The sequence below is a fragment of the Dipodomys merriami genome, unplaced genomic scaffold, assembly GCF_024711535.1.
Source record: "Dipodomys merriami isolate MVZ:Mamm:240054 unplaced genomic scaffold, mDipMer1.0.p SCAF_22, whole genome shotgun sequence".
Taxonomy (NCBI): Eukaryota; Metazoa; Chordata; class Mammalia; order Rodentia; family Heteromyidae; genus Dipodomys; species Dipodomys merriami.
This window is the reverse complement of record NW_027203604.1, coordinates 17,369,158-17,381,721: the sequence shown is the minus strand read 5'-3', so window position 1 is coordinate 17,381,721 and position 12,564 is coordinate 17,369,158. Positions and strand designations below refer to the sequence as shown.

Here is a 12,564-nt window from a genome sequence, read left to right as displayed (position 1 = left end):
ACCTTCCGGCCCTTGGTTCCTTTCGACCTCCGACCTCATGGGGAAGTCAAGTTTCCGAGACGGTGAGCCGAGCTAGCCGCCTTCTCTATGGTCTCGCTCCCAGGGCCCCTCCTCCCCCGCACCCTGCGTGCCTCTATGGTTCTTCCTGTCATTAGTCGGGAGGGGGCGCTACGCGCAGGCGCGAGTTGACGCCGGAAGGAGCGCGGCGGCGGTGGCTGCGGCGGCAGTGCTGCGAGGCGGCGGCGGCGGCACCTTCCGGGGGGGCCGCTTGAGGTGCTTAAACGGCCGGTTGAGGAGGTGGCGTCGCTCGGCTCGCTGAGCGGCGAGTAGGTGTCGGCCATAGGCGGGCTGCTTTGCGGACCCCGGGTCGCAAGGGGAGGGGGGAGGCCTCTGGTCTGAGGAGGTGGGCGCGGGGCCGGGCCGTGAGGCCGCTGGGGGCTCCGAGCTGAGGGGCACGGGCCGGGGTCCGGGACTGAGGTGGGAGCGGGGTGCGGAGGAGCGGGGCGGAGAGAACAGCGAGGCGGGAGCGGCCGAGGCGCCGGGGGTCCGGCCGGAACCCGTACTTGGGGAAGTTTGGCGGGTCAGTTTCCCGAGAGACCGAGTCCCTTTCGGCTGCCGCTAGGTCGCTTTCTGTGTCCGGGCCCGAAGGCGCCCGGTGTCGGCGGCCTGGACGCGGAAGAGGTGGACTCCGCGGACTGAACTCCGGCCCGGGCTGAGTAACGGCCGCCGCTCGCTCGGTATCTCCCTCCCCCCCCCCCCCCCGCCCTGTCTCGCCTTAAGCATTTGGGACTGAGTTGGCGTCTGTCACTCTCGATCCTTGCCTCGGTGTCAGTCCCTGGTGCAGCGCCCAGAGTGCTGGTGCTGCCGGCGTTCACGCGGGGCCTGGCACGTGCTGGAGCGTGGGGTGGCTGGCTCGCGAGGTCTGGGACCCCCCCCCCCTCCCCCGAACGCTGGGTCATCGGAAACTTCTAGAAACTTCGGACCCGTGTCCGCGAGTTTCCTAGCTGCCGGGGGAGGGGGGGGGGCGCTTACAAACCTAGTAGACTTTGTGATGAGTGTGTGCGTATTTTGATCGTTACAAAGATCAAAGAGCTGTAGAATCTCTACCAATTGAGCCATATCCCAGTCCCTGCCCCCTCTCCCTCCGACCAGTTTGGTAATCTTGGGAATCATATCCAGGACTGAGCTACATCACCAGCCAACCCACCTCAGGTTAGTAAGGGAAAACGGCTAAGTAGCCTGGCTTTCCGTTGCAATGCAAAATTTATGGTGCCTGAGGATAAAAGAAGTGAATTTGGAGAATGGGAGAACACCGAGCCTAGATATTAGAACCTTGTAAATTTCCTTAGAGGCTTTAGATTTGTAACGTGAAGGTTAGCAGCGGCTAATAAAAGAAACCGCTGAAAGCCCCTGTAGAAGTACCTAATATAGAAGTTGAAGGGCTGGGAAGGTGGCTCAGTGGTAGAGCGCTTGCCTTGCATGCCTGAGGCCCTGGGTTCTATTCCTCAGCACCACATAAGCAAAAAGAAAAAAGCCGGAAGTGGCACTGTGGCAGAGCCACAAGTGGTAGAGCGCTAGTCTTGAGCTGAAGAGCTGAGGGACAGCTCCCAGGCCCAGAGTTCAGGCCCCACGACCGGACACTCCCCCCCCCCCCCGACACTCCCCCCCCCCCAAAAAAAAAAGGTTGAAGCCGGCTGCTAGTGGCTCATGCCTGTGAACATAGCTACTAAGGAGGCTGAAATCTGAGGGTCAAGGTTCAAAGCAGCCTGGGCAGGAAAGTGCCCAAGACTCTTGAATCTCCAGTTAACCACCAGAAAACCAGAAGTGGAACTGTGGCTCTACGTGGTAGAGCACTAGCTGTGAGGACAGTGCCCAAACCCTGAGATGAAGCCCCACAACCGACCAAAAAAAACACAGCACACAACTCAGGGAAGACACCCAGGCCCTGGGTTCAAGCCCAGAAGCAGCACACACACACACACACACACACACACACACACACACCATGCACACACACACACACACACACCATGAATCAGAGGGACTGAAAGTTTATGAAGTAGGAGATAGAAGAGCATGATGATAACTACAGTATGGAGCTTACTATATTTACTTTTTGTGTGTGCCAGTAATGGGGCTTGAGCTCAGGTCCTGGGTGCTGTCACTGAGCTTTTTCACTCAAGGCTGGCACTTTACCAATTGAGCCACAGCTCTACTTTGGCTTTTTTATTAATTAATTTTTTATTTAATTATTTAGGTGGTTGACTTATGATGAGAGTTTCATAGACCTTTCTAATGGGACTTGTCTTCAAGATTCTTAGATCTCAATCTGGATATATAGGTGTGAGCCACCTGCACCTAGCATGTTTACTGTCTTCGTGGTTTTGCTATATTCTAATTTTTTGTAGGGGGTTCTGGGTATTGAACCCTATGCCTTGGGCATACTAAACAAGCTCTTCCCCACTTGCACCACACTTTTTTTTTTTTTTTTTTGAGATCTCACTAACTTCCCTCTGCTGGCCACAAACTCAGTATCCTCCTACATCCACCTTTTCAGTACTACTACGCCTAACTTTCCAGACATCAAAGCTATTCCATATATTAATTTTTTCTTTTCTAAAATTGTTATTATAAAGGCAATATACAGAAGGGTTACAGTTACATAAATCAAGTAAAAAATACATTTTTTACCCACACGTAATAATAACTATAAATCTTGTTCAATGTTGTGGGCTCTCTTACTCACTTTTATCTTAAAAGGGATAACAATGAGATGCTTAAAAAGAACATACCTAGTCACAAAGCTTGTAAGCCGTAGATCTGTGACTGACTGAAGCTCAGCTTGAGTGCACAGTTCTTGCTCTTAATTATCCTGCTACATTTGTGCATGTTATTTATTCAGAAAGTACTTGTGATCCTCTGTTTTGTGTCTGGTTTTAACCTGGGTTCCAAGGCTGTGGAAATGAATAAGGTACATGGTCCTATGTTCTTCAACTTAAGTTGTAGCAGAGGAGACAAATATTCAGCATGGTTTTCTAAATAACTGTGATATTAGTGCACAGTAAGTACTTTTCACGAAATGAGGGATGTGTGAATTAATCTGGTAAAGGGCATCTAAATATAGACTCAGGAAAGGTTTTCCTCTCAGGAATGAAGAACTTAAGGATGAATAGAGGTAATTGGGTCAGTGAGAGGGAGTGAAGAAGAGTAATCCAGCCAGAGAATAACTTGATCAAAGATTCAAGCCATTGTCACTGGAGAATGGTGGATGAGGGATGAAATATGAAGTTACTCTGCCTGTATCAGCGAGGGTCAGCTAATACAGCAACTTGCTGACCACATAAAAACATTTATGTGAGGCCTTGAGTTCAATTCCCCCACCACACACAAAGAAAGTATTATACCTGCTGTGAATTAAAATATGCTTACTTACCTGTCTCATTTCTAGATCAGTTTTCAAAATCCTCAACCAGTCTTAAAATCGTTAACCAGCTTAAAGATTGTGGATTTAATTTCTGGTTTAAATCCTTTCCTATTGTAGAAAGCCACCAATATAGGATTTTTAGTGCTGTTTAAACTTTGCTTAAATTTCAGTAAATTCCAGACTAATAATATGTAGTTATATCTAATTATAGATGTTTCTAAACATTACTTATTTTGTCTTTACATAAAATTAACACACTGCATTGTCTTATTCTGAAGTCATGCTTCGCGTGTCCTTCTCTAAGTCACCTGATTTCAGCATCTAGGTCAGCTTGGACTCCTTTTTTCCTCTTGCATATGATGACTAATTATATACAAAATCACACTGAAACTAATTCTGTCAGTATCCTGCACTTTTTTTCTCCACTTGTTCAGGCTTTGCTAGATTCTGTTTCCTGGCTCCAAATATCTTCTATAGACTTATTACATATTGCAACTAATGTACAACTTTTTATATTGCTTCCCATTGGCTAGAAAAGAAAATTTGACCTCTACGTCAGTTATCCATCAATATATTCCAAACTATCCCAAAACTTAACTGGCTTCATAAAGCAGTTTTTTTTCTTGGTTGGTCATGGAGCTTTAACTCTGGGCACTGTCCCTGAGCTTTTTTGCTCAAAGCTCTAGTACTCTACTATTTTGAGTGACAACTCCACTTCTGGTTTTCTGGGGATTAATTGAAGATAAGAGTCTTTTCTGCGTGAGCTAGCTTTGAACCACAATCCTTAAATCTCAGCCTCCTGAATAGCTAGGATTACAGCGCCTGGCCATACAGCAATTTTATTTGTTAACAGATTTATGGATATTTTTGTTATATTTTTGCCAATCCAGGGGCTTGAACTATAGGCTTGGGTGTGCTGTCCCAGAGCTTTTGTACTCAAGGCTATCCCTCTTGCTTAAGCCACAGCTCCACTTCTGGCTTTTTGTGGTTAATTGGAGATAAGAGTCTCATGCACTTCCTGCCAGGCTGGCTTCCAATTGCCATCCTCAGCTCTCAGCCTCCTGAGTTGCTAGGATTATAGGCATAAACCAGTGGTGCCCAACTTAACAGATTTATGAATCAGGAGATTGAAAAAGGTTCCCTTGATTATTTTTCTCTGATACATACATACTGTTTGCTGGTAGCCAAGAAGAAAATGAGATTTAAAAAGATCGTTAGGACAATTGTAAGAGTTTGAAGAGGGGCTGGGAAGGTGGCTCAGGGGTAGAGTGCTTGCCCTGCGTGCCTGAGGCCCTGGGTTGATTCCTTAGCACCACATAAGCAGAAAAAGCCGGAAGAGAAGTTATGGCTCAAGTGGTAGAGCACTAGCCTTGAGCTGAAGAGCTGAGAAGCAGCACCCAGGCCCAGAGTTCAGGCCCCATGGTCGACGAGGGGGAAAAAAAAAGTTTGAATAGAACATGGGACTGTCAGCTGATTTTGTTAAAATTTGACACCAGCATGAGGTGATAGAGCATTATCCACTGTATGCTCCAACTGAGATACTTTGTCACCTTAGATCTAGAGCCTTTTAAGTTGTTTTTTTTTCTTGGGTATTTTGTTGGTGGTGATGGTCGTGGGGCTTGAACTTGGCCTTGGTACTGTCCTGAACTCATTTTGCTCAAGGCTAGTGTTCTACCACTTTGAGCCACAGCATCACTTCCTGTTTTCAGGTGTTTATCTGGGGATGAGTCTCACAGACTGCCAGGGCTGGCTTTGAACCTTGATCCTCAGATCTCAGCCTCTGAATAAATAGGATTACAGGTGTGAGCCACCAGTACCAGATTTCTCTTGGGTGTTTCATCACAATGATGGGTTAGTCCAAAAGGGAAAAGAAAGAAGTGAAACATTTTTTTCATGAGAAGCATTTCTGGTTTCTATACTCCACTTCTTAATTTTAACTGTCCGATCATGAAACAAATGATAAGACTTGAATATTACTTTTTGCTCCTTCTATAGGGAAAATGAAGTTAATAGTAGGAAGTAAAATTTTTCCTGTATGTAGTTATTTGTAGTAGTGACAAGTAACTTAAAAGGCATAAGATTGGCAGGTGCCGCCAGACACCAATGGCTCATGCCTATAATCCTAGCTACTCCGGAGGTTGAGATCTGAGGATTTCGGTTCAAAGCCAGCCTGGGCAAGAATGTTCGTGAGACTCTTATCTCCAGTAAACCACTAGAAAACTGGAAGTGGCACTGTAGCTCAAGGGGTAGAGTGCTCACCTTGAGCTGAAGAGCTGAGGGATAGTGCCCAGGCCCACAGTTCAAGCCCCACTACTGACAAAAAAAAAAAAAAAAAAAGATTGGCAGGTGCTGGTGGCTCCCACCTTACAGCTACTTAGGAGGCTGAGATCTGAGGATCACAGTTTGAAGCTAGCGGGGGCAGGAAAGGCTGTGGGACTTCTTTTTGCCAATTAATCATAGAAAAAGCCAGAAGTGGAGCTGTGGCTCAAGTGGTAGAATGCTAGCCTTGAGCAAAGGGAGCTCAGGGACAGCTCCCAGGTCCCAGAGTTAAAGCCCCAGGACCAGGAAAAAGAAAAGACAGATTTCTTTCCTATTTGACTGCTGAGAAATTGTAACAAAACTCCTTATTATGATGGCATTTACCATACGTAAAGTGGTTTCTCACATTTAGTCATCAACTGACTTCACAAGGTAAGAAGACAGCTTGCATTTCAGTGGGAGAAATAGCCATGATGTCTTGCTTGCTGTGTGCCAGGTGCCTTGCTAGGTATTTATGCAACTTAATTATTTTTAAACAACTTAATTATTTTTAAACAACCATGTTATTCTTGTTTTATAGGTGAGGGAACTAGGTTCTGAAGAATTTAACCGACTTACCCAAAGGTACTGATATATTAAGCAGCGAGGCCAGAATTCAGACTGAGGCCATCTGATCTGAAGTCCAGGTGAGAGGACCAAATGTTGAGAGATTAACTGCCCTGATACAGAGACTTTCCAGGCAGGAGAAGAAATACCTTCACCATACTATTTCTTACCACGGTATAGGAGCTCTGATGTGTATTCAGGAAGACTTTTATATTGCCACTAGAACTGTTTACAGCTTGGCTTTTTTTTGGGGGGGGGTCTGGTTAGGGGGCCTGAACTCTGGGCCTGGGCACTGTCCTTCAGCTCAAGGCTAACGCTCTACCACTTGAGCCACAGTGCCACTTCCGGCTTTTTTCTTTTTTCTTATGTGGTGCTGAGGAATCGAACCCAGGGCCTCAGGCATGCAAGACAAGTGCTCTACCACTGAGCCACCTTCCCAGCCCGACAGCTTGGCATTTTAACCAATGGAAATGACCTGTTTTTCTTTGCTTCCTAGTGAAAAATTGAAGGAAGCTAGTTTTAGTGAATTTTTAAAAAACACAAATTTGGCTATTGTAATTAGTGCTCAAAATAATTCCTAAAAACCTAATTGGAACTGGGTGCTGGTGTCTCACACCTGTAATCCTAGCTACTTGAAAGGCTGAGATCTGAGGATTACGATTTGAAGCCAGCCCAGGCAGGAAAGTTTTTGAGACTAACCTCCAATAAACTACTCAGAAAAGCCTCAGGCAAAAAGAAGCTCAGGGATAGCACCCAGATCCTGAGTTTTTTTTGACAAAAAGCAATGCCTAATTTTTATTTTTTATGGTGCTAGGAAACACAGGACTGCACCTGCGCACATGCATATTCTACTGCAGAGCTTCATCTTTCATTTCCTCAAGGGTCCTCTCACATAAAAACAATTGAATAAATTTGTATTGGTTTTTTCTGTTAATATAACAGTTTAATTTTTAGGCCCTCAGAGAATATATGTAAAATTTTGCTTCCCTTAAAGAATTTCATGCTGGGGGCTGGGAAGGTGGCTCAGTGGTAGAGCGCTTGCCTTGCATGCCAGAGGCCCTGGGTTCGATTCCTCAGCACCACATAAGCAAAAAGAAAAAAGCCGGAAGTGGCGCTATGGCTCAAGTGGTAGAGCGCTAGCCTTGAGCTGAAGAGCTGAGGGACAGCGCCCAGGCCCAGAGTTCAGGCCCCACGACCGGATCCAAAAAAAAAAGAATTTCATGCTGCTGGTCAGAGGTGGCTCACCCCTGTAATCCTAAGGGGCTGAGATCTAAGGATCGCAGTTCAAAGTCAGCCTGGGTGGGAAAGTCTGTGAAACTCATATCTCTAGTCATAGAAGAAAAATGGAAGTGGTGTGATAGCCTTTTTTTTTTTTTTTTGCCATGCTGATTTTTTGGGTAACTATCATATGCACCATATAGGAATGTCAAATTTTCAAAAGCAAAACATTTGAGTATTTTAAAAGATACTATGGTCTTAATTAAATCTTTGATTCAGAAGTAACTTTCAGTTAAAGTTTTTTTGCCAGTCCTGGAGCTTGAACTGAGGGCCTGAGCACTGTCCCTAAGCTTGTTTTGCTCAAGGCTAGCACTCTACCACCACTTGAGCCACAGTGCCCCTTCTGGCTTTTTCTGTTTATGTGATGCTGAGGAATCAAACCCAGGACTGTGTACATGCGAGGCAAGCATCTACCACTAAACCACATTCCCAGCCAGGAACAGTATTCTGTTTTATACACTTCTGTATGGACAACTTTATTAACTTACAATGAAAATTAGAATTTTTCTGAGTTCTCCTGACAAGATTTTTTTTTTAAATCTTACTTTCTCATCAGTGAAGCCATCTTTGGAGTTAAGCACTCTTACCATATCTGCCAGCTTGATTACAGTTCTGATATATTTCTCTTCATTTCGTCTAAACCCTCAGACTTTAAGAAGCCCCCAAGTTGAGGAAAGGTCTTTTTTCTACAGTTCTATGAAAAACTTCCATCTACCACTTGAAAGTCATAGTCCAGGAGTGACACTATCACATGGTAGAACTTCAGAGCCAATTGGAAAGTCTTTGATTGATTGATTGTACCTAAAATCGTAGTCTTGAAAAATGTGGCCTCTCTGTGCACCATCATTTTTAAAAATGAGAGGGCAGTGTGAAGGGAGCTGAGGTTTGACCATCAAAAATCAGCACAATGAAAACAAGTGATAGTGAATAATGAACAGTAGAATTCATATTAACAGATATTTTAAAGAGAATAGAGTGCCAGTATTGAGTTCCATTTTAAACACCACATTACAAAAGAACTATTTTTAAAAATAAAATATCTAGGGAAAAGAAAAAGAATACCTAGACCATTGAATGACTTTTAAGTTTAATGTATTTTCCTTCTTTGTTATCCCCCAAGTCCTCAGTTGGAAGTTTTGCCTTCTGGTCAGACATGCTGACAGTAGCTTCACCTGAAAGTCTCCACACAGCAGCAGTCTCAGGCAGACAGAAACTCCAGAAATTGCCTTCTCTTTGTTAGAACTGAACTGGACAGATACAAAGGAAAATAGTAATATTTGCTTGAAACTGGTGCTCTACCACTGGTGCTCTACCTTCACTTCCAGCTTTTTGGTGGTTAACTAGAGATAAGAATCTCACATTCTGTTGGGGGCTGGTTTTGAACATTGATCTTCATATCTCAGCCTCCTCAGTAGCTGATGTTGTCTTTTTTGGGGGGGGGGGGTTCAGTCATGGGGCCTGAACTCTGGGCCTAGGCGCTGTCCTCAGCTCTTCAGCTCAAGGCTAGCGCTCTACTACTTGAGCCACAGCACCACTTCTGGCTTTTTTTTTTTGTTTATGTGGTGCTGAGGAATTGAACCCAGGGCCTCAGGCATGCAAGGCAAAGCGCTCTATTACTGAGCCACCTTCCCAGCCCGAGTAGCTGATATTGTCTACTTTGTGTTATCGTCACCAAAATGCACACTTGGTACAGCCAGATTAGATGGCAGTTTGTCCTTTTCTGAATTATTTTGAGTGAAAAGACCTAAACTCACCATTGCTTAATAGTTGTTAATTACAAAAGATTCCAAATAAATCAAGGTGCCCCTATTTTATTGTTTCCTGTTGATAGGCTTCATAAGATTTTACAAAGACGAATATCATCGTGAAGGGAAAGCAAAGAGCAGGACAAGGAATAGGTTACCAGTAGACTGGAGAAGAGGTGGATTATTTATGATTTGATTTTTTTTATTTTTAATCCTTGGGCTTGAATTTAGGGCCTGGGTGCTGTCTCTGAGCTTTTTTTGCTAAAGGCTAGCACTCTACCACTGAGCCACCTTCCTAGCCCCTTTTTCTCAACTTTTTTGTTTAAGTCAAGGCTGGCACTCTACTATTTAAAGTCACACCTCCATTTCTAGTATTTTGGTGTTTAATTGGAGATAAGAGTCTCTTGAATTTGTCTGGGCTGGGGCTTTGAACCTTGATCCTCAGATCTCAGCCTCCTGAGTAGCTAGGATTATAGGCATAAGCCATGGTTAACAGCTTCATTTCTCCTAATTTTTAGTCAAAGTAAGAAAATATCTCAAAAATCAAATCATACACATTTAACAAAAAATTTTGTTGGTCCCTATTGTTTTACAGTAATTTTTTCTTACATTGACATTTTCTCCTAATTTTTGTTTTGCAATACACAGATTTATTCCATGTAACTAAGTATTATGCTGCCTACTGCCTAAACTTTATGTAAAGAACATCATTTAGTTTATATATTTTTATGTCTGGATTCCTTCATTCAACCATTATTTTAAGGTCCAGTGGTATCCTGGTGTCTCACACTTATAATCTTAGTTGCTCAAGAGGCTGAGATTTCAGGATCATGATTTAAAGCCAGCCCCAAAAGGGAAATCCATGAGACTCATCACCAGTTAATTACAAAAAAGAATAAGTCAGAAGTGGAGCTATGATTCAAATGGTAGACTGCTAGTCTTGAGAGAAAAAGCTCATGCCCAGGCCCTGAGTTCAAGCTCCAGGTCTGGCACACACACACAAAATCCATCAATATTATTTGTTTGTATGAGTATAATTGCTTCTATTTTATTTCTATATGGATAGTGTATGAATGTAACAGTAATATTGTTTATTTCATCTTGATTGGCTTTAGTTTTGGCTATTATAAATAATGTTGCTCTGAGCACTCTTTACACATATACATGGTGTAAACAAGCACACATTTGTATAGAATAGACAAAGCAGTAGAGTTGATCTTTTCACTAGAATTGATAAGCATCAAGCATTTTTTGTCCATATATACTAGTGTATTCTCCCACTGACAGTATATGAAAGTCCCCGTTGCTTTATATACTTAACAATATTTAGTATGATCAGTTTCTAGACTGAATGTGTAATATTTTTGGCTTTTACTGTTTTGAAATAAAATACCAATATTTAAAATCTCACAAAACAGGCTGGGAAGGCGGCTCAGTGGTAGAGCGCTTGCCTTGAGCTGAAGACTGAGGGACAGTGCCCGGGCCTAGAGTTCAAGCCTCAAGACCGACCAAAAGAAAAAAAAAATCACATGGATAGTTTAGTAAATTATAAGTTATATCTACCACCTTGGTCAAGAAATAGCTAACTGTTGGAACTGGGAAGGTGGCTCAGTGGTAGAACGCTTGCCTTGCATGCCTGAGGCCCTGGGTTCGATTCCTCAGCACCACATAAGCAAAAAGAAAAAAGCCGGAAGTGGCGCTATGGCTCAAGTGGTAGAGCGCTAGCCTTGAGCTGAAGAGCTGATGGATGGCGCCCAGGCCCAGAGTTCAGGCCCTACGACCAGACCCCCCCAAAAAAAAGAAAATAAAAAATAAAAAAAAGAAATAGCTAACTGTTGTCAAGACTTCAACCTCATCATAATCAGTGGAACTCTGGGCCTGGGTGCTGACCCTAAGCACCTTTTACTCAAGGCTAGCACTCTACCACTTGAGCCATTTCCAGCTTTTTCTATGATTAATTGGAGATAAGAATCTCAGGGACTTTTCCTTCCCCGGGCTGGATTTGAACTGCAATCCACAGATCTCAGCCACTGGCACCTGGCTACTCTGATTTTTATAATTGTTTTTTAGTGTTGATGGTTTTATCACCTAAGTATTTCCCTAGGTACAGTAGTTTACCCGCACTCATTAAAAAAATAGTTTTCAAGTCTCCTGAGGTTCCTTGTCCATTTTTTCTTATAGTTTATCTGTTACTGAACTTGTATCTATTGACCTATAGTTTCTCAGTGATTATGTTTATCAGCCTCTTAAAAATATATTCCCCTTACAGAGCTTAAGACAGTTTTGTTCTAACTGCATCACTTCCATTAAATACTGAGGAATAAAATTTTTCTTTGACTTCTGTCTGAGAATTTGTCTCCTGGGCCTGGTATTGGTGGTTTAAGCCTGTAATCCTAGCTATTCAGGAGGCTGAGACCTTGGGATCACACACAGTTCAAAGCCAGCCTTGGCAGGAAAGTCTGTGAGACTGTTACTTCCAATTAACCACCATAAACCAGAATTGGAGCTGTGACTCTGGTGGTAGAGCACTAGCCTCGAGCAAAAGAGCTTAGGGATAGTTCCCAAGCTCCGAATTTAAGCCCCATGACCCACAAAAAAAAAAAAAAAAAAAAAAGTCTCCTGGGTTTAGCTCCTTCAGGCTCAGATTTTGGTGAGACCCTCCATAGTTTTTTCTTTAGAAGGCATTGAGTATGTCTCTGATGTTAAAGACTGATTAGACTTTAGTGTCTGGATGTTGTAATTGATTGAGGGTTGGGAAATGATATTTTCATTGTGATCTTCTTGATTTTTTTTTTTTTTTTAGTTAGAATACCTATATAAACAAACCATTCCTTGGGGTTAGAGATATGGCTCAGGTGGTAGAACACCAGCCAGTAAGCAAAAGTGTCAGGTTCTGAGTCTGAGTTCTGGTGTTAGACAAAAAAAAAAAAGGAAAAGAGCCATTCCTTGTCTATTTAGTTACTCCATGATACAATTCATATAGAAAAGGCAAGAAAATGCTTTTAACATTATTTACCAATTAAAAAAAATTTATTGTGAAAATACTGTACAGAGGGGTTACAATTACATGGGCAAAATTTACCAATTTTTTTAAAGATAATGTATTTGTTACCTTGAACATGCCTTTTTAAAAAAAAGTTATGAACCAGGTACTGGTGGATCTTTCCTGTAATCCTACCTAACCAGGAGGCTGAGGTCTGAGAATCCTGGTTTGAAGCCAGCCCTGTCAGGAAAGGCAATAAAACTCTTATC

General features: G+C 43.2%; 1 protein-coding gene across 7 annotated transcripts in view; it reads left to right on the top strand.

The window, feature by feature from the left end:
* Positions 1 to 217: 217 nt before the first annotated feature.
* Rnf216 (ring finger protein 216) overlaps positions 218 to 12,564 on the top strand; it is a 132,330-nt gene continuing 119,983 nt past the window's right edge. For 2 of the 7 annotated variants that reach the window (XM_070033486.1, XM_070033481.1), the window contains exons 1-2: positions 219 to 326; positions 6,264 to 6,369. The gene's annotated coding sequence lies outside the window, so the exon portion shown is untranslated. Of the gene's footprint in view, positions 327 to 1,036; positions 1,213 to 4,451; positions 6,370 to 12,564 lie in introns of those variants that run through there. The other 5 variants (XM_070033487.1, XM_070033484.1, XM_070033483.1 and 2 more) reach the window with 5 other exon arrangements.